The following is a 24898-nucleotide window of genomic DNA, read 5'->3' as shown; positions in this document are numbered from 1 at the left end:
CGATTGGAAGCTGTTTTGGACAGCTTTTCTTTCCTTCATGCCAAACACTTGGCAGACCTCCGTGCAACGTCCAGAACACGATGGGAGATGTTTTCTGTGCTCCCGCAGGTTTTCCTTGCCAGACAGAGTGGAAAAGCTTTCTGCTAGGATGTAGACCACAAAAGACGCTAAAGACGAAGGTACGATGCTCTCCGGAGCTAAGCGCCGCTCCCGGGCGTCTTTCGGCACAAGCCGCGCTACGAGAGCACTGTGAGCGGTACAATCGTCTTTGCGCGAAGAAGCCGCTTCTTCGGCTCCGGGAGCCGGAGAGAGCGGCAGCATCGGAAAGGTGAAGATGGAAGCTGTACAACACTGGGATTGTGTGCGCAGCTTGCCAACTGATAGAAAACAGTACCTTACCACTTTCCTGACTTTTCCAATCACATGAATATTCGATTGGAAGCTGTTTTGGACAGCTTTCCTTTTCTTTAGGCGAAAACCTTGGCAGACCTCCGTGCAACGTCCAGAACACGATGGGAGATGTTTTCTGTGCTCCCGCAGGTTTTCCTTGCCAGACAGAGTGGAAAAGCTTTCTGCTAGGATGTAGACCACAAAAGACGCTAAAGACGAAGGTACGATGCTCTCCGGAGCTAAGCGCCGCTCCCGGGCTTCTTTCGGCACAAGCCGCGCTAAGAGAGCACTGTGACCGGTACAATCGTCTTTGCGCGAAGAAGCCGCTTCTTCGGCTCCGGGAGCCGGAGAGAGCGGCAGCATCGGAAAGGTGAAGAAGGAAGCTGTACAACACTGGGCTTGTGTGCGCAGCTTGCCAACTGATAGAAAACAGTACCTTACCACTTTCCTGACTTTTCCAATCACATGAATATTTGATTGGAAGCTGTTTTGGACAGCTTTTCTTTTCTTTACGCCAAACACTTGCAGACCTCCGTGCAACGTCCAGAACACGATGGGAGATGTTTTCTGTGCTCCCGCAGGTTTTCCTTGCCAGACAGAGTGGAAAAGCTTTCTGCTAGGATGTAGACCACAAAAGACGCTAAAGACGAAGGTACGATGCTCTCCGGAGCTAAGCGCCGCTCCCGGGCTTCTTTCGGCACAAGCCGCGCTAAGAGAGCACCGTGACCGGTACAATCGTCTTTGCGCGAAGAAGCCGCTTCTTCGGCTCCGGGAGCCGGAGAGAGCGGCAGCATCGGAAAGGTGAAGAAGGAAGCTGTACAACACTGGGCTTGTGTGCGCAGCTTGCCAACTGATAGAAAACAGTACCTTACCACTTTCCTGACTTTTCCAATCACATGAATATTCGATTGGAAGCTGTTTTGGACAGCTTTTCTTTCCTTCATGCCAAACACTTGGCAGACCTCCGTGCAACGTCCAGAACACGATGGGAGATGTTTTCTGTGCTCCCGCAGGTTTTCCTTGCCAGACAGAGTGGAAAAGCTTTCTGTTAGGATGTAGACCACAAAAGACGCTAAAGACGAAGGTACGATGCTCTCCGGAGCTAAGCGCCGCTCCCGGGCGTCTTTCGGCAGAAGCCGCGCTACGAGAGCACTGTGACCGGTACAATCGTCTTTGCGCGAAGAAGCCGCTTCTTCGGCTCCGGGAGCCGGAGAGAGCGGCAGCATCGGAAAGGTGAAGATGGAAGCTGTACAACACTGGGCTTGTGTGCGCAGCTTGCCAACTGATAGAAAACAGTACCTTACCACTTTCCTGACTTTTCCAATCACATGAATATTCGATTGGAAGCTGTTTTGGACAGCTTTTCTTTTCTTTAGGCGAAAACCTTGGCAGACCTCCGTGCAACGTCCAGAACACGATGGGAGATGTTTTCTGTGCTCCCGCAGGTTTTCCTTGCCAGACAGAGTGGAAAAGCTTTCTGTTAGGATGTAGACCACAAAAGACGCTAAAGACGAAGGTACGATGCTCTCCGGAGCTAAGCGCCGCTCCCGGGCGTCTTTCGGCAGAAGCCGCGCTACGAGAGCACTGTGACCGGTACAATCGTCTTTGCGCGAAGAAGCCGCTTCTTCGGCTCCGGGAGCCGGAGAGAGCGGCAGCATCGGAAAGGTGAAGAAGGAAGCTGTACAACACTGGGCTTGTGTGCGCTACTTGCCAACTGATAGAAAACAGTACCTTACCGTTCTCCTGACTTTTCCAATCACATGAATATTTGATTGGAAGCTGTTTTGGACAGCTTTTCTTTCCTTCATGCCAAACACTTGGCAGACCTCCGTGCAACGTCCAGAACACGATGGGAGATGTTTTCTGTGCTCCCGCAGGTTTTCCTTGCCAGACACAGTTGGAAAGCTCTCTGCTAGGATGTAGACCACAAAAGACGCTAAAGACGAAGGTACGATGCTCTCCGGAGCTAAGCGCCGCTCCCGGGCATCTTTCGGCAGAAGCCGCGCTACGAGAGCACCGTGACCGGTACAATCGTCTTTGCGCGAAGAAGCCGCTTCTTCGGCTCCGGGAGCCGGAGAGAGCGGCAGCATCGGAAAGGTGAAGAAGGAAGCTGTACAACACTGGGCTTGTGTGCGCAGCTTGCCAACTGATAGAAAACAGTACCTTACCACTTTCCTGACTTTTCCAATCACATGAACATTCGATTGGAAGCTGTTTTGGACAACGTTTCTTTCCTTCATGCCAAACACTTGGCAGACCTCCGTGCAACGTCCAGAACACGATGGGAGATGTTTTCTGTGCTCCCGCAGGTTTTCCTTGCCAGACAGAGTGGAAAAGCTTTCTGCTAGGATGTAGACCACAAAAGACGCTAAAGACGAAGGTACGATGCTCTCCGGAGCTAAGCGCCGCTCCCGGGCGTCTTTCGGCACAAGCCGCGCTACGAGAGCACTGTGAGCGGTACAATCGTCTTTGCGCGAAGAAGCCGCTTCTTCGGCTCCGGGAGCCGGAGAGAGCGGCAGCATCGGAAAGGTGAAGATGGAAGCTGTACAACACTGGGATTGTGTGCGCAGCTTGCCAACTGATAGAAAACAGTACCTTACCACTTTCCTGACTTTTCCAATCACATGAATATTTGATTGGAAGCTGTTTTGGACAGCTTTTCTTTTCTTTAGGCGAAAACCTTGGCAGACCTCCGTGCAACGTCCAGAACACGATGGGAGATGTTTTCTGTGCTCCCGCAGGTTTTCCTTGCCAGACAGAGTGGAAAAGCTTTCTGCTAGGATGTAGACCACAAAAGACGCTAAAGACGAAGGTACGATGCTCTCCGGAGCTAAGCGCCGCTCCCGGGCTTCTTTCGGCACAAGCCGCGCTAAGAGAGCACTGTGACCGGTACAATCGTCTTTGCGCGAAGAAGCCGCTTCTTCGGCTCCGGGAGCCGGAGAGAGCGGCAGCATCGGAAAGGTGAAGAAGGAAGCTGTACAACACTGGGCTTGTGTGCGCAGCTTGCCAACTGATAGAAAACAGTACCTTACCACTTTCCTGACTTTTCCAATCACATGAATATTTGATTGGAAGCTGTTTTGGACAGCTGTTCTTTTCTTTACGCCAAACACTTGCAGACCTCCATGCAACGTCCAGAACACGATGGGAGATGTTTTCTGTGCTCCCGCAGGTTTTCCTTGCCAGACAGAGTGGAAAAGCTTTCTGCTAGGATGTAGACCACAAAAGACGCTAAAGACGAAGGTACGATGCTCTCCGGAGCTAAGCGCCGCTCCCGGGCGTCTTTCGGCAGAAGCGGCGCTAAGAGAGCACTGTGACCGGTACAATCGTCTTTGCGCGAAGAAGCCGCTTCTTCGGCTCCGGGAGCCGGAGAGAGCGGCAGCATCGGAAAGGTGAAGAAGGAAGCTGTACAACACTGGGATTGTGTGCGCTACTTGCCAACTGATAGAAAACAGTACCTTACCACTTTCCTGACTTTTCCAATCACATGAATATTTGATTGGAAGCTGTTTTGGACAGCTTTTATTTTCTTTATGCCAAACACTTGCAGACCTCCGTGCAACGTCCAGAACACGATGGGAGATGTTTTCTGTGCTCCCGCAGGTTTTCCTTGCCAGACACAGTTGGAAAGCTCTCTGCTAGGATGTAGACCACAAAAGACGCTAAAGACGAAGGTACGATGCTCTCCGGAGCTAAGCGCCGCTCCCGGGCATCTTTCGGCAGAAGCCGCGCTAAGAGAGCACTGTGAGCGGTACAATCGTCTTTGCGCGAAGAAGCCGCTTCTTCGGCTCCGGGAGCCGGAGAGAGCGGCAGCATCGGAAAGGTGAAGATGGAAGCTGTACAACACTGGGATTGTGTGCGCTACTTGCCAACTGATAGAAAACAGTACCTTACCGTTCTCCTGACTTTTCCAATCACATGAATATTTGATTGGAAGCTGTTTTGGACAGCTTTTCTTTCCTTCATGCCAAACACTTGCAGAACTCCGTGCAACGTCCAGAACAGGATGGGAGATGTTTTCTGTGCTCCCGCAGGTTTTCCTTGCCAGACACAGTTGGAAAGCTCTCTGCTAGGATGTAGACCACAAAAGACGCTAAAGACGAAGGTACGATGCTCTCCGGAGCTAAGCGCCGCTCCCGGGCGTCTTTCGGCACAAGCCGCGCTACGAGAGCACTGTGAGCGGTACAATCGTCTTTGCGCGAAGAAGCCGCTTCTTCGGCTCCGGGAGCCGGAGAGAGCGGCAGCATCGGAAAGGTGAAGATGGAAGCTGTACAACACTGGGCTTGTGTGCGCAGCTTGCCAACTGATAGAAAACAGTACCTTACCACTTTCCTGACTTTTCCAATCACATGAATATTTGATTGGAAGCTGTTTTGGACAGCTTTTCTTTCCTTCATGCCAAACACTTGGCAGACCTCCGTGCGACGTCCAGAACACGATGGGAGATGTTTTCTGTGCTCCCGCAGGTTTTCCTTGCCAGACAGAGTGGAAAAGCTTTCTGCTAGGATGTAGACCACAAAAGACGCTAAAGACGAAGGTACGATGCTCTCCGGAGCTAAGCGCCGCTCCCGGGCGTCTTTCGGCACAAGCCGCGCTACGAGAGCACTGTGAGCGGTACAATCGTCTTTGCGCGAAGAAGCCGCTTCTTCGGCTCCGGGAGCCGGAGAGAGCGGCAGCATCGGAAAGGTGAAGATGGAAGCTGTACAACACTGGGATTGTGTGCGCAGCTTGCCAACTGATAGAAAACAGTACCTTACCACTTTCCTGACTTTTCCAATCACATGAATATTCGATTGGAAGCTGTTTTGGACAGCTTTCCTTTTCTTTAGGCGAAAACCTTGGCAGACCTCCGTGCAACGTCCAGAACACGATGGGAGATGTTTTCTGTGCTCCCGCAGGTTTTCCTTGCCAGACAGAGTGGAAAAGCTTTCTGCTAGGATGTAGACCACAAAAGACGCTAAAGACGAAGGTACGATGCTCTCCGGAGCTAAGCGCCGCTCCCGGGCGTCTTTCGGCACAAGCCGCGCTAAGAGAGCACTGTGACCGGTACAATCGTCTTTGCGCGAAGAAGCCGCTTCTTCGGCTCCGGGAGCCGGAGAGAGCGGCAGCATCGGAAAGGTGAAGAAGGAAGCTGTACAACACTGGGCTTGTGTGCGCAGCTTGCCAACTGATAGAAAACAGTACCTTACCACTTTCCTGACTTTTCCAATCACATGAATATTTGATTGGAAGCTGTTTTGGACAGCTTTTCTTTTCATTACGCCAAACACTTGCAGACCTCCGTGCAACGTCCAGAACACGATGGGAGATGTTTTCTGTGCTCCCGCAGGTTTTCCTTGCCAGACAGAGTGGAAAAGCTTTCTGCTAGGATGTAGACCACAAAAGACGCTAAAGACGAAGGTACGATGCTCTCCGGAGCTAAGCGCCGCTCCCGGGCGTCTTTCGGCACAAGCCGCGCTAAGAGAGCACTGTGACCGGTACAATCGTCTTTGCGCGAAGAAGCCGCTTCTTCGGCTCCGGGAGCCGGAGAGAGCGGCAGCATCGGAAAGGTGAAGAAGGAAGCTGTACAACACTGGGCTTGTGTGCGCAGCTTGCCAACTGATAGAAAACAGTACCTTACCACTTTCCTGACTTTTCCAATCACATGAACATTCGATTGGAAGCTGTTTTGGACAGCTTTTCTTTCCTTCATGCCAAACACTTGGCAGACCTCCGTGCAACGTCCAGAACACGATGGGAGATGTTTTCTGTGCTCCCGCAGGTTTTCCTTGCCAGACAGAGTGGAAAAGCTTTCTGTTAGGATGTAGACCACAAAAGACGCTAAAGACGAAGGTACGATGCTCTCCGGAGCTAAGCGCCGCTCCCGGGCGTCTTTCGGCAGAAGCCGCGCTACGAGAGCACTGTGACCGGTACAATCGTCTTTGCGCGAAGAAGCCGCTTCTTCGGCTCCGGGAGCCGGAGAGAGCGGCAGCATCGGAAAGGTGAAGATGGAAGCTGTACAACACTGGGCTTGTGTGCGCAGCTTGCCAACTGATAGAAAACAGTACCTTACCACTTTCCTGACTTTTCCAATCACATGAATATTCGATTGGAAGCTGTTTTGGACAGCTTTTCTTTTCTTTAGGCGAAAACCTTGGCAGACCTCCGTGCAACGTCCAGAACACGATGGGAGATGTTTTCTGTGCTCCCGCAGGTTTTCCTTGCCAGACACAGTTGGAAAGCTCTCTGCTAGGATGTAGACCACAAAAGACGCTAAAGACGAAGGTACGATGCTCTCCGGAGCTAAGCGCCGCTCCCGGGCGTCTTTCGGCACAAGCCGCGCTAAGAGAGCACTGTGACCGGTACAATCGTCTTTGCGCGAAGAAGCCGCTTCTTCGGCTCCGGGAGCCGGAGAGAGCGGCAGCATCGGAAAGGTGAAGAAGGAAGCTGTACAACACTGGGCTTGTGTGCGCTACTTGCCAACTGATAGAAAACAGTACCTTACCGTTCTCCTGACTTTTCCAATCACATGAATATTTGATTGGAAGCTGTTTTGGACAGCTTTTCTTTCCTTCATGCCAAACACTTGGCAGACCTCCGTGCAACGTCCAGAACACGATGGGAGATGTTTTCTGTGCTCCCGCAGGTTTTCCTTGCCAGACACAGTTGGAAAGCTCTCTGCTAGGATGTAGACCACAAAAGACGCTAAAGACGAAGGTACGATGCTCTCCGGAGCTAAGCGCCGCTCCCGGGCATCTTTCGGCAGAAGCCGCGCTACGAGAGCACCGTGACCGGTACAATCGTCTTTGCGCGAAGAAGCCGCTTCTTCGGCTCCGGGAGCCGGAGAGAGCGGCAGCATCGGAAAGGTGAAGAAGGAAGCTGTACAACACTGGGCTTGTGTGCGCAGCTTGCCAACTGATAGAAAACAGTACCTTACCACTTTCCTGACTTTTCCAATCACATGAACATTCGATTGGAAGCTGTTTTGGACAACGTTTCTTTCCTTCATGCCAAACACTTGGCAGACCTCCGTGCAACGTCCAGAACACGATGGGAGATGTTTTCTGTGCTCCCGCAGGTTTTCCTTGCCAGACAGAGTGGAAAAGCTTTCTGCTAGGATGTAGACCACAAAAGACGCTAAAGACGAAGGTACGATGCTCTCCGGAGCTAAGCGCCGCTCCCGGGCGTCTTTCGGCACAAGCCGCGCTAAGAGAGCACTGTGACCGGTACAATCGTCTTTGCGCGAAGAAGCCGCTTCTTCGGCTCCGGGAGCCGGAGAGAGCGGCAGCATCGGAAAGGTGAAGAAGGAAGCTGTACAACACTGGGCTTGTGTGCGCAGCTTGCCAACTGATAGAAAACAGTACCTTACCACTTTCCTGACTTTTCCAATCACATGAATATTTGATTGGAAGCTGTTTTGGACAGCTTTTCTTTTCATTACGCCAAACACTTGCAGACCTCCGTGCAACGTCCAGAACACGATGGGAGATGTTTTCTGTGCTCCCGCAGGTTTTCCTTGCCAGACAGAGTGGAAAAGCTTTCTGCTAGGATGTAGACCACAAAAGACGCTAAAGACGAAGGTACGATGCTCTCCGGAGCTAAGCGCCGCTCCCGGGCGTCTTTCGGCACAAGCCGCGCTAAGAGAGCACCGTGACCGGTACAATCGTCTTTGCGCGAAGAAGCCGCTTCTTCGGCTCCGGGAGCCGGAGAGAGCGGCAGCATCGGAAAGGTGAAGAAGGAAGCTGTACAACACTGGGCTTGTGTGCGCAGCTTGCCAACTGATAGAAAACAGTACCTTACCACTTTCCTGACTTTTCCAATCACATGAACATTCGATTGGAAGCTGTTTTGGACAGCTTTTCTTTTCTTTAGGCGAAAACCTTGGCAGACCTCCGTGCAACGTCCAGAACACGATGGGAGATGTTTTCTGTGCTCCCGCAGGTTTTCCTTGCCAGACAGAGTGGAAAAGCTTTCTGTTAGGATGTAGACCACAAAAGACGCTAAAGACGAAGGTACGATGCTCTCCGGAGCTAAGCGCCGCTCCCGGGCGTCTTTCGGCAGAAGCCGCGCTAGGAGAGCACTGTGACCGGTACAATCGTCTTTGCGCGAAGAAGCCGCTTCTTCGGCTCCGGGAGCCGGAGAGAGCGGCAGCATCGGAAAGGTGAAGATGGAAGCTGTACAACACTGGGCTTGTGTGCGCAGCTTGCCAACTGATAGAAAACAGTACCTTACCACTTTCCTGACTTTTCCAATCACATGAATATTCGATTGGAAGCTGTTTTGGACAGCTTTTCTTTTCTTTAGGCGAAAACCTTGGCAGACCTCCGTGCAACGTCCAGAACACGATGGGAGATGTTTTCTGTGCTCCCGCAGGTTTTCCTTGCCAGACACAGTTGGAAAGCTCTCTGCTAGGATGTAGACCACAAAAGACGCTAAAGACGAAGGTACGATGCTCTCCGGAGCTAAGCGCCGCTCCCGGGCGTCTTTCGGCACAAGCCGCGCTAAGAGAGCACTGTGACCGGTACAATCGTCTTTGCGCGAAGAAGCCGCTTCTTCGGCTCCGGGAGCCGGAGAGAGCGGCAGCATCGGAAAGGTGAAGAAGGAAGCTGTACAACACTGGGCTTGTGTGCGCTACTTGCCAACTGATAGAAAACAGTACCTTACCGTTCTCCTGACTTTTCCAATCACATGAATATTTGATTGGAAGCTGTTTTGGACAGCTTTTCTTTCCTTCATGCCAAACACTTGGCAGACCTCCGTGCAACGTCCAGAACACGATGGGAGATGTTTTCTGTGCTCCCGCAGGTTTTCCTTGCCAGACACAGTTGGAAAGCTCTCTGCTAGGATGTAGACCACAAAAGACGCTAAAGACGAAGGTACGATGCTCTCCGGAGCTAAGCGCCGCTCCCGGGCATCTTTCGGCAGAAGCCGCGCTACGAGAGCACCGTGACCGGTACAATCGTGTTTGCGCGAAGAAGCCGCTTCTTCGGCTCCGGGAGCCGGAGAGAGCGGCAGCATCGGAAAGGTGAAGAAGGAAGCTGTACAACACTGGGCTTGTGTGCGCAGCTTGCCAACTGATAGAAAACAGTACCTTACCACTTTCCTGACTTTTCCAATCACATGAACATTCGATTGGAAGCTGTTTTGGACAACGTTTCTTTCCTTCATGCCAAACACTTGGCAGACCTCCGTGCAACGTCCAGAACACGATGGGAGATGTTTTCTGTGCTCCCGCAGGTTTTCCTTGCCAGACAGAGTGGAAAAGCTTTCTGCTAGGATGTAGACCACAAAAGACGCTAAAGACGAAGGTACGATGCTCTCCGGAGCTAAGCGCCGCTCCCGGGCGTCTTTCGGCACAAGCCGCGCTACGAGAGCACTGTGAGCGGTACAATCGTCTTTGCGCGAAGAAGCCGCTTCTTCGGCTCCGGGAGCCGGAGAGAGCGGCAGCATCGGAAAGGTGAAGATGGAAGCTGTACAACACTGGGATTGTGTGCGCAGCTTGCCAACTGATAGAAAACAGTACCTTACCACTTTCCTGACTTTTCTAATCACATGAATATTTGATTGGAAGCTGTTTTGGACAGCTTTTCTTTTCTTTAGGCGAAAACCTTGGCAGACCTCCGTGCAACGTCCAGAACACGATGGGAGATGTTTTCTGTGCTCCCGCAGGTTTTCCTTGCCAGACAGAGTGGAAAAGCTTTCTGCTAGGATGTAGACCACAAAAGACGCTAAAGACGAAGGTACGATGCTCTCCGGAGCTAAGCGCCGCTCCCGGGCTTCTTTCGGCACAAGCCGCGCTAAGAGAGCACTGTGACCGGTACAATCGTCTTTGCGCGAAGAAGCCGCTTCTTCGGCTCCGGGAGCCGGAGAGAGCGGCAGCATCGGAAAGGTGAAGAAGGAAGCTGTACAACACTGGGCTTGTGTGCGCAGCTTGCCAACTGATAGAAAACAGTACCTTACCACTTTCCTGACTTTTCCAATCACATGAATATTTGATTGGAAGCTGTTTTGGACAGCTGTTCTTTTCTTTACGCCAAACACTTGCAGACCTCCATGCAACGTCCAGAACACGATGGGAGATGTTTTCTGTGCTCCCGCAGGTTTTCCTTGCCAGACAGAGTGGAAAAGCTTTCTGCTAGGATGTAGACCACAAAAGACGCTAAAGACGAAGGTACGATGCTCTCCGGAGCTAAGCGCCGCTCCCGGGCGTCTTTCGGCAGAAGCGGCGCTAAGAGAGCACTGTGAGCGGTACAATCGTCTTTGCGCGAAGAAGCCGCTTCTTCGGCTCCGGGAGCCGGAGAGAGCGGCAGCATCGGAAAGGTGAAGAAGGAAGCTGTACAACACTGGGATTGTGTGCGCTACTTGCCAACTGATAGAAAACAGTACCTTACCGTTCTCCTGACTTTTCCAATCACATGAATATTTGATTGGAAGCTGTTTTGGACAGCTTTTATTTTCTTTATGCCAAACACTTGCAGACCTCCGTGCAACGTCCAGAACACGATGGGAGATGTTTTCTGTGCTCCCGCAGGTTTTCCTTGCCAGACACAGTTGGAAAGCTCTCTGCTAGGATGTAGACCACAAAAGACGCTAAAGACGAAGGTACGATGCTCTCCGGAGCTAAGCGCCGCTCCCGGGCATCTTTCGGCAGAAGCCGCGCTAAGAGAGCACTGTGAGCGGTACAATCGTCTTTGCGCGAAGAAGCCGCTTCTTCGGCTCCGGGAGCCGGAGAGAGCGGCAGCATCGGAAAGGTGAAGATGGAAGCTGTACAACACTGGGATTGTGTGCGCTACTTGCCAACTGATAGAAAACAGTACCTTACCGTTCTCCTGACTTTTCCAATCACATGAATATTTGATTGGAAGCTGTTTTGGACAGCTTTTCTTTCCTTCATGCCAAACACTTGCAGACCTCCGTGCAACGTCCAGAACACGATGGGAGATGTTTTCTGTGCTCCCGCAGGTTTTCCTTGCCAGACACAGTTGGAAAGCTCTCTGCTAGGATGTAGACCACAAAAGACGCTAAAGACGAAGGTACGATGCTCTCCGGAGCTAAGCGCCGCTCCCGGGCGTCTTTCGGCACAAGCCGCGCTACGAGAGCACCGTGACCGGTACAATCGTCTTTGCGCGAAGAAGCCGCTTCTTCGGCTCCGGGAGCCGGAGAGAGCGGCAGCATCGGAAAGGTGAAGAAGGAAGCTGTACAACACTGGGCTTGTGTGCGCAGCTTGCCAACTGATAGAAAACAGTACCTTACCACTTTCCTGACTTTTCCAATCACATGAATATTTGATTGGAAGCTGTTTTGGACAGCTTTTCTTTCCTTCATGCCAAACACTTGGCAGACCTCCGTGCAACGTCCAGAACACGATGGGAGATGTTTTCTGTGCTCCCGCAGGTTTTCCTTGCCAGACAGAGTGGAAAAGCTTTCTGCTAGGATGTAGACCACAAAAGACGCTAAAGACGAAGGTACGATGCTCTCCGGAGCTAAGCGCCGCTCCCGGGCTTCTTTCGGCAGTAGCCGCGCTAAGAGAGCACTGTGACCGGTACAATCGTCTTTGCGCGAAGAAGCCGCTTCTTCGGCTCCGGGAGCCGGAGAGAGCGGCAGCATCGGAAAGGTGAAGAAGGAAGCTGTACAACACTGGGCTTGTGTGCGCAGCTTGCCAACTGATAGAAAACAGTACCTTACCGTTCTCCTGACTTTTCCAATCACATGAACATTCGATTGGAAGCTGTTTTGGACAGCTTTTCTTTCCTTCATGCCAAACACTTGGCAGACCTCCGTGCAACGTCCAGAACACGATGGGAGATGTTTTCTGTGCTCCCGCAGGTTTTCCTTGCCAGACAGAGTGGAAAAGCTTTCTGCTAGGATGTAGACCACAAAAGACGCTAAAGACGAAGGTACGATGCTCTCCGGAGCTAAGCGCCGCTCCCGGGCGTCTTTCGGCACAAGCCGCGCTACGAGAGCACTGTGAGCGGTACAATCGTCTTTGCGCGAAGAAGCCGCTTCTTCGGCTCCGGGAGCCGGAGAGAGCGGCAGCATCGGAAAGGTGAAGATGGAAGCTGTACAACACTGGGATTGTGTGCGCAGCTTGCCAACTGATAGAAAACAGTACCTTACCACTTTCCTGACTTTTCCAATCACATGAATATTCGATAAGAAGCTGTTTTGGACAGCTTTTCTTTTCTTTAGGCGAAAACCTTGGCAGACCTCCGTGCAACGTCCAGAACACGATGGGAGATGTTTTCTGTGCTCCCGCAGGTTTTCCTTGCCAGACAGAGTGGAAAAGCTTTCTGCTAGGATGTAGACCACAAAAGACGCTAAAGACGAAGGTACGATGCTCTCCGGAGCTAAGCGCCGCTCCTGGGCGTCTTTCGGCACAAGCCGCGCTAAGAGAGCACTGTGACCGGTACAATCGTCTTTGCGCGAAGAAGCCGCTTCTTCGGCTCCGGGAGCCGGAGAGAGCGGCAGCATCGGAAAGGTGAAGAAGGAAGCTGTACAACACTGGGCTTGTGTGCGCAGCTTGCCAACTGATAGAAAACAGTACCTTACCACTTTCCTGACTTTTCCAATCACATGAATATTCGATTGGAAGCTGTTTTGGACAGCTTTTCTGTTCTTTACGGTAAACACTTGGAGACCACCATGCAACGTCCAGAACACGATGGGAGATGTTTTCTGTGCTCCCGCAGGTTTTCCTTGCCAGACAGAGTGGAAAAGCTTTCTGCTAGGATGTAGACCACAAAAGACGCTAAAGACGAAGGTACGATGCTCTCCGGAGCTAAGCGCCGCTCCCGGGCGTCTTTCGGCAGAAGCGGCGCTAAGAGAGCACTGTGACCGGTACAATCGTCTTTGCGCGAAGAAGCCGCTTCTTCGGCTCCGGGAGCCGGAGAGAGCGGCAGCATCGGAAAGGTGAAGATGGAAGCTGTACAACACTGGGCTTCTGTGCGCAGCTTGCCAACTGATAGAAAACAGTACCTTACCACTTTCCTGACTTTTCCAATCACATGAATATTCGATTGGAAGCTGTTTTGGACAGCTTTTATTTTCTTTAGGCGAAAACCTTGGCAGACCTCCGTGCAACGTCCAGAACACGATGGGAGATGTTTTCTGTGCTCCCGCAGGTTTTCCTTGCCAGACAGAGTGGAAAAGCTTTCTGCTAGGATGTAGACCACAAAAGACGCTAAAGACGAAGGTACGATGCTCTCCGGAGCTAAGCGCCGCTCCCGGGCGTCTTTCGGCAGTAGCCGCGCTAAGAGAGCACTGTGACCGGTACAATCGTCTTTGCGCGAAGAAGCCACTTCTTCGGCTCCGGGAGCCGGAGAGAGCGGCAGCATCGGAAAGGTGAAGAAGGAAGCTGTACAACACTGGGCTTGTGTGCGCAGCTTGCCAACTGATAGAAAACAGTACCTTACCACTTTCCTGACTTTTCCAATCACATGAACATTCGATTGGAAGCTGTTTTGGACAGCTTTTCTTTCCTTCATGCCAAACACTTGGCAGACCTCCGTGCAACGTCCAGAACACGATGGGAGATGTTTTCTGTGCTCCCGCAGGTTTTCCTTGCCAGACAGAGTGGAAAAGCTTTCTGTTAGGATGTAGACCACAAAAGACGCTAAAGACGAAGGTACGATGCTCTCCGGAGCTAAGCGCCGCTCCCGGGCGTCTTTCGGCAGAAGCCGCGCTACGAGAGCACTGTGACCGGTACAATCGTCTTTGCGCGAAGAAGCCGCTTCTTCGGCTCCGGGAGCCGGAGAGAGCGGCAGCATCGGAAAGGTGAAGATGGAAGCTGTACAACACTGGGCTTGTGTGCGCAGCTTGCCAACTGATAGAAAACAGTACCTTACCACTTTCCTGACTTTTCCAATCACATGAATATTCGATTGGAAGCTGTTTTGGACAGCTTTTCTTTTCTTTAGGCGAAAACCTTGGCAGACCTCCGTGCAACGTCCAGAACACGATGGGAGATGTTTTCTGTGCTCCCGCAGGTTTTCCTTGCCAGACACAGTTGGAAAGCTCTCTGCTACGATGTAGACCACAAAAGACGCTAAAGACGAAGGTACGATGCTCTCCGGAGCTAAGCGCCGCTCCCGGGCGTCTTTCGGCACAAGCCGCGCTAAGAGAGCACTGTGACCGGTACAATCGTCTTTGCGCGAAGAAGCCGCTTCTTCGGCTCCGGGAGCCGGAGAGAGCGGCAGCATCGGAAAGGTGAAGAAGGAAGCTGTACAACACTGGGCTTGTGTGCGCTACTTCCAACTGATAGAAAACAGTACCTTACCGTTCTCCTGACTTTTCCAATCACATGAATATTTGATTGGAAGCTGTTTTGGACAGCTTTTCTTTCCTTCATGCCAAACACTTGGCAGACCTCCGTGCAACGTCCAGAACACGATGGGAGATGTTTTCTGTGCTCCCGCAGGTTTTCCTTGCCAGACACAGTTGGAAAGCTCTCTGCTAGGATGTAGACCACAAAAGACGCTAAAGACGAAGGTACGATGCTCTCCGGAGCTAAGCGCCGCTCCCGGGCATCTTTCGGCAGAAGCCGCGCTACGAGAGCACCGTGACCGGTACAATCGTCTTTGCGCGAAGAAGCCGCTTCTTCGGCTCCGGGAGCCGGAGAGAGCGGCAGCATCGGAAAGGTGAAGAAGGAAGCTGTACAACACTGGGCTTGTGTGCGCAGCTTGCCAACTGATAGAAAACAGTACCTTACCACTTTCCTGACTTTTCCAATCACATGAACATTCGATTGGAAGCTGTTTTGGACAACGTTTCTTTCCTTCATGCCAAACACTTGGCAGACCTCCGTGCAACGTCCAGAACACGATGGGAGATGTTTTCTGTGCTCCCGCAGGTTTTCCTTGCCAGACAGAGTGGAAAAGCTTTCTGCTAGGATGTAGACCACAAAAGACGCTAAAGACGAAGGTACGATGCTCTCCGGAGCTAAGCGCCGCTCCCGGGCGTCTTTCGGCACAAGCCGCGCTACGAGAGCACTGTGAGCGGTACAATCGTCTTTGCGCGAAGAAGCCGCTTCTTCGGCTCCGGGAGCCGGAGAGAGCGGCAGCATCGGAAAGGTGAAGATGGAAGCTGTACAACACTGGGATTGTGTGCGCAGCTTGCCAACTGATAGAAAACAGTACCTTACCACTTTCCTGACTTTTCCAATCACATGAATATTTGATTGGAAGCTGTTTTGGACAGCTTTTCTTTTCTTTAGGCGAAAACCTTGGCAGACCTCCGTGCAACGTCCAGAACACGATGGGAGATGTTTTCTGTGCTCCCGCAGGTTTTCCTTGCCAGACAGAGTGGAAAAGCTTTCTGCTAGGATGTAGACCACAAAAGACGCTAAAGACGAAGGTACGATGCTCTCCGGAGCTAAGCGCCGCTCCCGGGCTTCTTTCGGCACAAGCCGCGCTAAGAGAGCACTGTGACCGGTACAATCGTCTTTGCGCGAAGAAGCCGCTTCTTCGGCTCCGGGAGCCGGAGAGAGCGGCAGCATCGGAAAGGTGAAGAAGGAAGCTGTACAACACTGGGCTTGTGTGCGCAGCTTGCCAACTGATAGAAAACAGTACCTTACCACTTTCCTGACTTTTCCAATCACATGAATATTTGATTGGAAGCTGTTTTGGACAGCTGTTCTTTTCTTTACGCCAAACACTTGCAGACCTCCATGCAACGTCCAGAACACGATGGGAGATGTTTTCTGTGCTCCCGCAGGTTTTCCTTGCCAGACAGAGTGGAAAAGCTTTCTGCTAGGATGTAGACCACAAAAGACGCTAAAGACGAAGGTACGATGCTCTCCGGAGCTAAGCGCCGCTCCCGGGCGTCTTTCGGCAGAAGCGGCGCTAAGAGAGCACTGTGACCGGTACAATCGTCTTTGCGCGAAGAAGCCGCTTCTTCGGCTCCGGGAGCCGGAGAGAGCGGCAGCATCGGAAAGGTGAAGAAGGAAGCTGTACAACACTGGGATTGTGTGCGCTACTTGCCAACTGATAGAAAACAGTACCTTACCACTTTCCTGACTTTTCCAATCTCATGAATATTTGATTGGAAGCTGTTTTGGACAGCTTTTATTTTCTTTATGCCAAACACTTGCAGACCTCCGTGCAACGTCCAGAACACGATGGGAGATGTTTTCTGTGCTCCCGCAGGTTTTCCTTGCCAGACACAGTTGGAAAGCTCTCTGCTAGGATGTAGACCACAAAAGACGCTAAAGACGAAGGTACGATGCTCTCCGGAGCTAAGCGCCGCTCCCGGGCATCTTTCGGCAGAAGCCGCGCTAAGAGAGCACTGTGAGCGGTACAATCGTCTTTGCGCGAAGAAGCCGCTTCTTCGGCTCCGGGAGCCGGAGAGAGCGGCAGCATCGGAAAGGTGAAGATGGAAGCTGTACAACACTGGGATTGTGTGCGCTACTTGCCAACTGATAGAAAACAGTACCTTACCGTTCTCCTGACTTTTCCAATCACATGAATATTTGATTGGAAGCTGTTTTGGACAGCTTTTCTTTCCTTCATGCCAAACACTTGCAGAACTCCGTGCAACGTCCAGAACACGATGGGAGATGTTTTCTGTGCTCCCGCAGGTTTTCCTTGCCAGACACAGTTGGAAAGCTCTCTGCTAGGATGTAGACCACAAAAGACGCTAAAGACGAAGGTACGATGCTCTCCGGAGCTAAGCGCCGCTCCCGGGCATCTTTCGGCAGAAGCCGCGCTACGAGAGCACCGTGACCGGTACAATCGTCTTTGCGCGAAGAAGCCGCTTCTTCGGCTCCGGGAGCCGGAGAGAGCGGCAGCATCGGAAAGGTGAAGATGGAAGCTGTACAACACTGGGATTGTGTGCGCAGCTTGCCAACTGATAGAAAACAGTACCTTACCACTTTCCTGACTTTTCCAATCACATGAATATTTGATTGGAAGCTGTTTTGGACAGCTTTTCTTTCCTTCATGCCAAACACTTGGCAGACCTCCGTGCAACGTCCAGAACACGATGGGAGATGTTTTCTGTGCTCCCGCAGGTTTTCCTTGCCAGACAGAGTGGAAAAGCTTTCTGCTAGGATGTAGACCACAAAAGACGCTAAAGACGAAGGTACGATGCTCTCCGGAGCTAAGCGCCGCTCCCGGGCTTCTTTCGGCAGTAGCCGCGCTAAGAGAGCACTGTGAGCGGTACAATCGTCTTTGCGCGAAGAAGCCGCTTCTTCGGCTCCGGGAGCCGGAGAGAGCGGCAGCATCGGAAAGGTGAAGAAGGAAGCTGTACAACACTGGGCTTGTGTGCGCAGCTTGCCAACTGATAGAAAACAGTACCTTACCGTTCTCCTGACTTTTCCAATCACATGAACATTCGATTGGAAGCTGTTTTGGACAGCTTTTCTTTCCTTCATGCCAAACACTTGGCAGACCTCCGTGCAACGTCCAGAACACGATGGGAGATGTTTTCTGTGCTCCCGCAGGTTTTCCTTGCCAGACAGAGTGGAAAAGCTTTCTGCTAGGATGTAGACCACAAAAGACGCTAAAGACGAAGGTACGATGCTCTCCGGAGCTAAGCGCCGCTCCCGGGCGTCTTTCGGCACAAGCCGCGCTACGAGAGCACTGTGAGCGGTACAATCGTCTTTGCGCGAAGAAGCCGCTTCTTCGGCTCCGGGAGCCGGAGAGAGCGGCAGCATCGGAAAGGTGAAGATGGAAGCTGTACAACACTGGGATTGTGTGCGCAGCTTGCCAACTGATAGAAAACAGTACCTTACCACTTTCCTGACTTTTCCAATCACATGAATATTCGATTGGAAGCTGTTTTGGACAGCTTTCCTTTTCTTTAGGCGAAAACCTTGGCAGACCTCCGTGCAACGTCCAGAACACGATGGGAGATGTTTTCTGTGCTCCCGCAGGTTTTCCTTGCCAGACAGAGTGGAAAAGCTTTCTGCTAGGATGTAGACCACAAAAGACGCTAAAGACGAAGGTACGATGCTCTCCGGAGCTAAGCGCCGCTCCCGGGCTTCTTTCGGCACAAGCCGCGCTAAGAGAGCACTGTGACCGGTACAATCGTCTTTGCGCGAAGAAGCCGCTTCTTCGGCTCCGGGAGCCGGAGAGAGCGGCAGCATCGGAAAGGTGAAGAAGGAAGCTGTACAACACTGGGCTTGTGTGCGCAGCTTGCCAACTGATAGAAAACAGTACCTTACCACTTTCCTGACTTTTCCAATCACATGAATATTTGATTGGAAGCTGTTTTGGACAGCTTTTCTTTTCTTTACGCCAAACACTTGCAGACCTCCGTGCAACGTCCAGAACACGATGGGAGATGTTTTCTGTGCTCCCGCAGGTTTTCCTTGCCAGACAGAGTGGAAAAGCTTTCTGCTAGGATGTAGACCACAAAAGACGCTAAAGACGAAGGTACGATGCTCTCCGGAGCTAAGCGCCGCTCCCGGGCTTCTTTCGGCACAAGCCGCGCTAAGAGAGCACCGTGACCGGTACAATCGTCTTTGCGCGAAGAAGCCGCTTCTTCGGCTCCGGGAGCCGGAGAGAGCGGCAGCATCGGAAAGGTGAAGAAGGAAGCTGTACAACACTGGGCTTGTGTGCGCAGCTTGCCAACTGATAGAAAACAGTACCTTACCACTTTCCTGACTTTTCCAATCACATGAATATTCGATTGGAAGCTGTTTTGGACAGCTTTTCTTTCCTTCATGCCAAACACTTGGCAGACCTCCGTGCAACGTCCAGAACACGATGGGAGATGTTTTCTGTGCTCCCGCAGGTTTTCCTTGCCAGACAGAGTGGAAAAGCTTTCTGTTAGGATGTAGACCACAAAAGACGCTAAAGACGAAGGTACGATGCTCTCCGGAGCTAAGCGCCGCTCCCGGGCGTCTTTCGGCAGAAGCCGCGCTACGAGAGCACTGTGACCGGTACAATCGTCTTTGCGCGAAGAAGCCGCTTCTTCGGCTCCGGGAGCCGGAGAGAGCGGCAGCATCGGAAAGGTGAAGATGGAAGCTGTACAACACTGGGCTTGTGTGCGCAGCTTGCCAACTGATAGAAAACAGTACCTTACCACTTTCCTGACTTTTCCAATCACATGAATATTCGATTGGAAGCTGTTTTGGACAGCTTTTCTTTTCTTTAGGCGAAAACCTTGGCAGACCTCCGTGCAACGTCCAGAACACGATGGGAGATGTTTTCTGTGCTCCCGCAGGTTTTCCTTGCCAGACAGAGTGGAAAAGCTTTCTGTTAGGATGTAGACCACAAAAGACGCTAAAGACGAAGGTACGATGCTCTCCGGAGCTAAGCGCCGCTCCCGGGCGTCTTTCGGCAGAAGCCGCGCTACGAGAGCACTGTGACCGGTACAATCGTCTTTGCGCGAAGAAGCCGCTTCTTCGGCTCCGGGAGCCGGAGAGAGCGGCAGCATCGGAAAGGTGAAGAAGGAAGCTGTACAACACTGGGCTTGTGTGCGCTACTTCCAACTGATAGAAAACAGTACCTTACCGTTCTCCTGACTTTTCCAATCACATGAATATTTGATTGGAAGCTGTTTTGGACAGCTTTTCTTTCCTTCATGCCAAACACTTGGCAGACCTCCGTGCAACGTCCAGAACACGATGGGAGATGTTTTCTGTGCTCCCGCAGGTTTTCCTTGCCAGACACAGTTGGAAAGCTCTCTGCTAGGATGTAGACCACAAAAGACGCTAAAGACGAAGGTACGATGCTCTCCGGAGCTAAGCGCCGCTCCCGGGCATCTTTCGGCAGAAGCCGCGCTACGAGAGCACCGTGACCGGTACAATCGTCTTTGCGCGAAGAAGCCGCTTCTTCGGCTCCGGGAGCCGGAGAGAGCGGCAGCATCGGAAAGGTGAAGAAGGAAGCTGTACAACACTGGGCTTGTGTGCGCAGCTTGCCAACTGATAGAAAACAGTACCTTACCACTTTCCTGACTTTTCCAATCACATGAACATTCGATTGGAAGCTGTTTTGGACAACGTTTCTTTCCTTCATGCCAAACACTTGGCAGACCTCCGTGCAACGTCCAGAACACGATGGGAGATGTTTTCTGTGCTCCCGCAGGTTTTCCTTGCCAGACAGAGTGGAAAAGCTTTCTGCTAGGATGTAGACCACAAAAGACGCTAAAGACGAAGGTACGATGCTCTCCGGAGCTAAGCGCCGCTCCCGGGCGTCTTTCGGCACAAGCCGCGCTACGAGAGCACTGTGAGCGGTACAATCGTCTTTGCGCGAAGAAGCCGCTTCTTCGGCTCCGGGAGCCGGAGAGAGCGGCAGCATCGGAAAGGTGAAGATGGAAGCTGTACAACACTGGGATTGTGTGCGCAGCTTGCCAACTGATAGAAAACAGTACCTTACCACTTTCCTGACTTTTCCAATCACATGAATATTTGATTGGAAGCTGTTTTGGACAGCTTTTCTTTTCTTTAGGCGAAAACCTTGGCAGACCTCCGTGCAACGTCCAGAACACGATGGGAGATGTTTTCTGTGCTCCCGCAGGTTTTCCTTGCCAGACAGAGTGGAAAAGCTTTCTGCTAGGATGTAGACCACAAAAGACGCTAAAGACGAAGGTACGATGCTCTCCGGAGCTAAGCGCCGCTCCCGGGCTTCTTTCGGCACAAGCCGCGCTAAGAGAGCACTGTGACCGGTACAATCGTCTTTGCGCGAAGAAGCCGCTTCTTCGGCTCCGGGAGCCGGAGAGAGCGGCAGCATCGGAAAGGTGAAGAAGGAAGCTGTACAACACTGGGCTTGTGTGCGCAGCTTGCCAACTGATAGAAAACAGTACCTTACCACTTTCCTGACTTTTCCAATCACATGAATATTTGATTGGAAGCTGTTTTGGACAGCTGTTCTTTTCTTTACGCCAAACACTTGCAGACCTCCATGCAACGTCCAGAACACGATGGGAGATGTTTTCTGTGCTCCCGCAGGTTTTCCTTGCCAGACAGAGTGGAAAAGCTTTCTGCTAGGATGTAGACCACAAAAGACGCTAAAGACGAAGGTACGATGCTCTCCGGAGCTAAGCGCCGCTCCCGGGCGTCTTTCGGCAGAAGCGGCGCTAAGAGAGCACTGTGACCGGTACAATCGTCTTTGCGCGAAGAAGCCGCTTCTTCGGCTCCGGGAGCCGGAGAGAGCGGCAGCATCGGAAAGGTGAAGAAGGAAGCTGTACAACACTGGGATTGTGTGCGCTACTTGCCAACTGATAGAAAACAGTACCTTACCACTTTCCTGACTTTTCCAATCACATGAATATTTGATTGGAAGCTGTTTTGGACAGCTTTTATTTTCTTTATGCCAAACACTTGCAGACCTCCGTGCAACGTCCAGAACACGATGGGAGATGTTTTCTGTGCTCCCGCAGGTTTTCCTTGCCAGACACAGTTGGAAAGCTCTCTGCTAGGATGTAGACCACAAAAGACGCTAAAGACGAAGGTACGATGCTCTCCGGAGCTAAGCGCCGCTCCCGGGCATCTTTCGGCAGAAGCCGCGCTAAGAGAGCACTGTGAGCGGTACAATCGTCTTTGCGCGAAGAAGCCGCTTCTTCGGCTCCGGGAGCCGGAGAGAGCGGCAGCATCGGAAAGGTGAAGATGGAAGCTGTACAACACTGGGATTGTGTGCGCTACTTGCCAACTGATAGAAAACAGTACCTTACCGTTCTCCTGACTTTTCCAATCACATGAATATTTGATTGGAAGCTGTTTTGGACAGCTTTTCTTTCCTTCATGCCAAACACTTGCAGAACTCCGTGCAACGTCCAGAACAGGATGGGAGATGTTTTCTGTGCTCCCGCAGGTTTTCCTTGCCAGACACAGTTGGAAAGCTCTCTGCTAGGATGTAGACCACAAAAGACGCTAAAGACGAAGGTACGATGCTCTCCGGAGCTAAGCGCCGCTCCCGGGCGTCTTTCGGCACAAGCCGCGCTACGAGAGCACTGTGAGCGGTACAATCGTCTTTGCGCGAAGAAGCCGCTTCTTCGGCTCCGGGAGCCGGAGAGAGCGGCAGCATCGGAAAGGTGAAGATGGAAGCTGTACAACACTGGGCTTGTGTGCGCAGCTTGCCAACTGATAGAAAACAGTACCTTACCACTTTCCTGACTTTTCCAATCACATGAATATTTGATTGGAAGCTGTTTTGGACAGCTTTTCTTTCCTTCATGCCAAACACTTGGCAGACCTCCGTGCGACGTCCAGAACACGATGGGAGATGTTTTCTGTGCTCCCGCAGGTTTTCCTTGCCAGACAGAGTGGAAAAGCTTTCTGCTAGGATGTAGACCACAAAAGACGCTAAAGACGAAGGTACGATGCTCTCCGGAGCTAAGCGCCGCTCCCGGGCGTCTTTCGGCACAAGCCGCGCTACGAGAGCACTGTGAGCGGTACAATCGTCTTTGCGCGAAGAAGCCGCTTCTTCGGCTCCGGGAGCCGGAGAGAGCGGCAGCATCGGAAAGGTGAAGATGGAAGCTGTACAACACTGGGATTGTGTGCGCAGCTTGCCAACTGATAGAAAACAGTACCTTACCACTTTCCTGACTTTTCCAATCACATGAATATTCGATTGGAAGCTGTTTTGGACAGCTTTCCTTTTCTTTAGGCGAAAACCTTGGCAGACCTCCGTGCAACGTCCAGAACACGATGGGAGATGTTTTCTGTGCTCCCGCAGGTTTTCCTTGCCAGACAGAGTGGAAAAGCTTTCTGCTAGGATGTAGACCACAAAAGACGCTAAAGACGAAGGTACGATGCTCTCCGGAGCTAAGCGCCGCTCCCGGGCGTCTTTCGGCACAAGCCGCGCTAAGAGAGCACTGTGACCGGTACAATCGTCTTTGCGCGAAGAAGCCGCTTCTTCGGCTCCGGGAGCCGGAGAGAGCGGCAGCATCGGAAAGGTGAAGAAGGAAGCTGTACAACACTGGGCTTGTGTGCGCAGCTTGCCAACTGATAGAAAACAGTACCTTACCACTTTCCTGACTTTTCCAATCACATGAATATTTGATTGGAAGCTGTTTTGGACAGCTTTTCTTTTCATTACGCCAAACACTTGCAGACCTCCGTGCAACGTCCAGAACACGATGGGAGATGTTTTCTGTGCTCCCGCAGGTTTTCCTTGCCAGACAGAGTGGAAAAGCTTTCTGCTAGGATGTAGACCACAAAAGACGCTAAAGACGAAGGTACGATGCTCTCCGGAGCTAAGCGCCGCTCCCGGGCGTCTTTCGGCACAAGCCGCGCTAAGAGAGCACTGTGACCGGTACAATCGTCTTTGCGCGAAGAAGCCGCTTCTTCGGCTCCGGGAGCCGGAGAGAGCGGCAGCATCGGAAAGGTGAAGAAGGAAGCTGTACAACACTGGGCTTGTGTGCGCAGCTTGCCAACTGATAGAAAACAGTACCTTACCACTTTCCTGACTTTTCCAATCACATGAACATTCGATTGGAAGCTGTTTTGGACAGCTTTTCTTTCCTTCATGCCAAACACTTGGCAGACCTCCGTGCAACGTCCAGAACACGATGGGAGATGTTTTCTGTGCTCCCGCAGGTTTTCCTTGCCAGACAGAGTGGAAAAGCTTTCTGTTAGGATGTAGACCACAAAAGACGCTAAAGACGAAGGTACGATGCTCTCCGGAGCTAAGCGCCGCTCCCGGGCGTCTTTCGGCAGAAGCCGCGCTACGAGAGCACTGTGACCGGTACAATCGTCTTTGCGCGAAGAAGCCGCTTCTTCGGCTCCGGGAGCCGGAGAGAGCGGCAGCATCGGAAAGGTGAAGATGGAAGCTGTACAACACTGGGCTTGTGTGCGCAGCTTGCCAACTGATAGAAAACAGTACCTTACCACTTTCCTGACTTTTCCAATCACATGAATATTCGATTGGAAGCTGTTTTGGACAGCTTTTCTTTTCTTTAGGCGAAAACCTTGGCAGACCTCCGTGCAACGTCCAGAACACGATGGGAGATGTTTTCTGTGCTCCCGCAGGTTTTCCTTGCCAGACACAGTTGGAAAGCTCTCTGCTAGGATGTAGACCACAAAAGACGCTAAAGACGAAGGTACGATGCTCTCCGGAGCTAAGCGCCGCTCCCGGGCGTCTTTCGGCACAAGCCGCGCTAAGAGAGCACTGTGACCGGTACAATCGTCTTTGCGCGAAGAAGCCGCTTCTTCGGCTCCGGGAGCCGGAGAGAGCGGCAGCATCGGAAAGGTGAAGAAGGAAGCTGTACAACACTGGGCTTGTGTGCGCTACTTGCCAACTGATAGAAAACAGTACCTTACCGTTCTCCTGACTTTTCCAATCACATGAATATTTGATTGGAAGCTGTTTTGGACAGCTTTTCTTTCCTTCATGCCAAACACTTGGCAGACCTCCGTGCAACGTCCAGAACACGATGGGAGATGTTTTCTGTGCTCCCGCAGGTTTTCCTTGCCAGACACAGTTGGAAAGCTCTCTGCTAGGATGTAGACCACAAAAGACGCTAAAGACGAAGGTACGATGCTCTCCGGAGCTAAGCGCCGCTCCCGGGCATCTTTCGGCAGAAGCCGCGCTACGAGAGCACCGTGACCGGTACAATCGTCTTTGCGCGAAGAAGCCGCTTCTTCGGC

This window comes from Ammospiza caudacuta, chromosome 3 (genome assembly GCF_027887145.1).
Source record: "Ammospiza caudacuta isolate bAmmCau1 chromosome 3, bAmmCau1.pri, whole genome shotgun sequence".
Classification (NCBI taxonomy): domain Eukaryota; kingdom Metazoa; phylum Chordata; class Aves; order Passeriformes; family Passerellidae; genus Ammospiza; species Ammospiza caudacuta.
This window is presented reverse-complemented; position numbering follows the sequence as displayed.